This window comes from Scylla paramamosain, chromosome 40, assembly GCF_035594125.1.
Source record: "Scylla paramamosain isolate STU-SP2022 chromosome 40, ASM3559412v1, whole genome shotgun sequence".
In the NCBI taxonomy this organism is placed as follows: domain Eukaryota; kingdom Metazoa; phylum Arthropoda; class Malacostraca; order Decapoda; family Portunidae; genus Scylla; species Scylla paramamosain.
In genome coordinates this window covers 11,101,604-11,104,103 of record NC_087190.1, presented here as the reverse complement: position 1 = coordinate 11,104,103, position 2,500 = coordinate 11,101,604, and the positions used below count along the sequence as shown (strand labels likewise).

Here is a 2,500-nt window from a genome sequence, read left to right as displayed (position 1 = left end):
AGGGGAAGGGAGCCAGGGTGAAGGGTATAGTATGTGGGTGCGTTAAAGAAGGGGTAAGTGATGGGGGTGATGGGGTATGAGGGGAAGTGAGGGGAAGTGTGGTTAGCGATTTTTTTTTTTGTGCATGTTGTTTGGGTGGTGGTGGTGGTGGTGGTGGTAGTAGTAGTAGTAGTAGTAGTAGTAGTAGTAGTAGTAGTAGTAGTAGTAGTAGTAGTAGTAGTAGTAGTAGTAGTAGTAGTTCAATACCTGTTGATGGGCGGGTCGTTCACCTGTGCCGCACCTGCCGGAAGCTTACCTGTGGAAGGAGAGGTATATTAATTAACGATAATAATAATAATAATAATAATAATAATAATAATAATAATAATAATAATAATAATAATAATAAATATACCACCCCTTATTTATTTCTACTCTCTCTCTCTCTCTCTCTCTCTCTCTCTCTCTCTCTCTCTCTCTCTCTCTCTCTCTCTCTCTCTCTAAAGCTAACCTCTACAACAATTACAACAACAACAACAACAACAACAACAACAACAACAACAACAACTACTACTACTACTACTACTACTACTACTACTACTAATAATAATAATAATAATAATAATAATAAAAATAATAATAATAATAATACTATTACTGCTACTACTGCATCTTCGTCTTATCACACACACACACACACACACACACACACACACACACACACACACACACACACACACGCAGTAGCAGCAGCACCACCAGCAGCAAGAGCAGGAGGAGGAGGAGGAGGAGGAGGAGGAGGAGGAGGAGGAGGAGGAGGAGGAGGAGGAGGAGGAGGAGGACGACACTTAAGCCACGGAGAGCCAGACGGGAGGCGAGATGATGCTGCTTCGGAGGAGGAGGAGGAGGAGGAGGAGGAGGAGGAGGGGGAGAGGGTACCCGTGCGTCTCTACCTGTCTACCTGCGCACCTGTAATCACGCAGGTAATACCCTCACCTCCGCCATTCCACCTGCAAATGATTCATACTTTATGGCTAGGATAATTTATTGGAAGGAGGAGGAGGAGGAGGAGGAGGAGGAGGAGGAGGAGGAGGAGGAGGAGGAGGAGGGATAGGGAGATGAGCTGGAGGTAATGAGGATGAGAAAAAAGAAAAAAAAAACATCTCTCTCTCTGACTATCTTCCTCCTCCTCCTCCTCCTCCTCCTCCTCCTCCTCCTCCTCCTCCTCCTCTGCATCCTCTTTGCATAATGAAAGGGTTGAATGCATTTGCTTATTCTCTCCGGCTTCTGGTCTTCCGCTCAAATACACACAGCGGTACTTTTTGCGCCTCCTCCCCTCCGGCTCCTCCTCCTCCTCCTCCTCCTCCTCCTCCTCCTCCTCCTCCTCCTCCTCCACCTCCTCCGACCACGCCGCCTCTTGTTTCTTCTAATATTCAATTCACATTTTTTTTTAGTTTAGTTCTTTATTTTTATTTTTTTGTCGTGTGTGACTGTGTGTGTGTGTGTGTGTGTGTGTGTGTGTGTGTGTGTATTGCTACTACTACTACTACTACTACTACTACTACTACTACTACTAATAATAATAATAATAATAATAATAATGATAAACAATAATTACAACACAACACCAAGATAGATAGAGAGAGAGAGAGAGAGAGAGAGAGAGAGAGAGAGAGAGAGAGAGAGAGAGAGAGAGAGAGAGAGAGAGAGAGAGAGAGAGAGAGAGAGAGAGAGAGAGAGAGAGAGAGAGAGAGAGCGTCACGGGAGCACAGGTATTAAGTTGCTGAATTTCTATCAAGTAGAAGCTGAAGAGGAAATTCCAACATAGCATTACCAATTTGGCGTGAAATCATGCAAGGGGAGGAGGAGGAGGAGGAGGAGGAGGAGGAGGAGGAGGAGGAGGAGGAGGAGGAGGAGGAGGAGGAGGAGGAGGGGTTTAAAAGAGTGTTAAGAGAGGAAGGAAAAGAGGAATGAAAGAGGAGGGAGGAAAAGACAAGAATGGGAAAGGGAAAAATATAGGGAAAAATTATCTATTGACTCCTTTTCCTTTTTCCTTCTTCTTCCTCCTCTTCCTATTCTTCCTCCTCCTTCTCTTCGTCTTCCTATTCCTCTTCTATTATTCTTTCATATTGTTTCACTTTTTTTTTATCTTTCTATTCTATTAATACCTTCCTCCTCCCTCCTCCTCCTCCTCCTCCTCCTCCTCCTCCTCCTCCTCCTCCTCCTCTAACTGAAGACAAGGACGCCAAGGAGAAGGACGAATGCCTATAAGGAGGAGGAGGAGGAGGAGGAGGAGGAGGAGGAGGAGGAGGAGGAGGAGGAGGAGGAGGAGGAGGAGGAGGAGAAATAAGAGGAACAAGAAGAAAAAAACAAGAATATGAAGGAAAAAGAAGAAGAAGAAGAAGAAGAAGAAGAAGAAGAAGAAGAAGAAGAAGAAGAAGAAGAAGAAGAAGAAGAAGAAGAAGAAGAAGAAGAAGAAGAAGGCACAAACAAGAACAAGAACATGAAAAAAAAGAAGAAA

The 2,500-nt window shown here is 44.4% G+C and overlaps 1 protein-coding gene across 2 annotated transcripts in view; it reads right to left on the bottom strand.

The window, feature by feature from the left end:
• Nucleotides 1-2,500, bottom strand: part of LOC135092422 (basic proline-rich protein-like) — a 67,322-nt gene that overhangs the window by 40,846 nt on the left and 23,976 nt on the right. Inside the window, exon 2 of one of the 2 annotated variants that reach the window (XM_063990900.1) lies at nucleotides 247-295. The exons of the other annotated variant lie outside the window; for it this stretch is intronic. The gene's annotated coding sequence lies outside the window, so the exon portion shown is untranslated. The remainder of the gene's footprint in view (nucleotides 1-246; nucleotides 296-2,500) is intronic. 2 annotated transcript variants of the gene reach the window in all.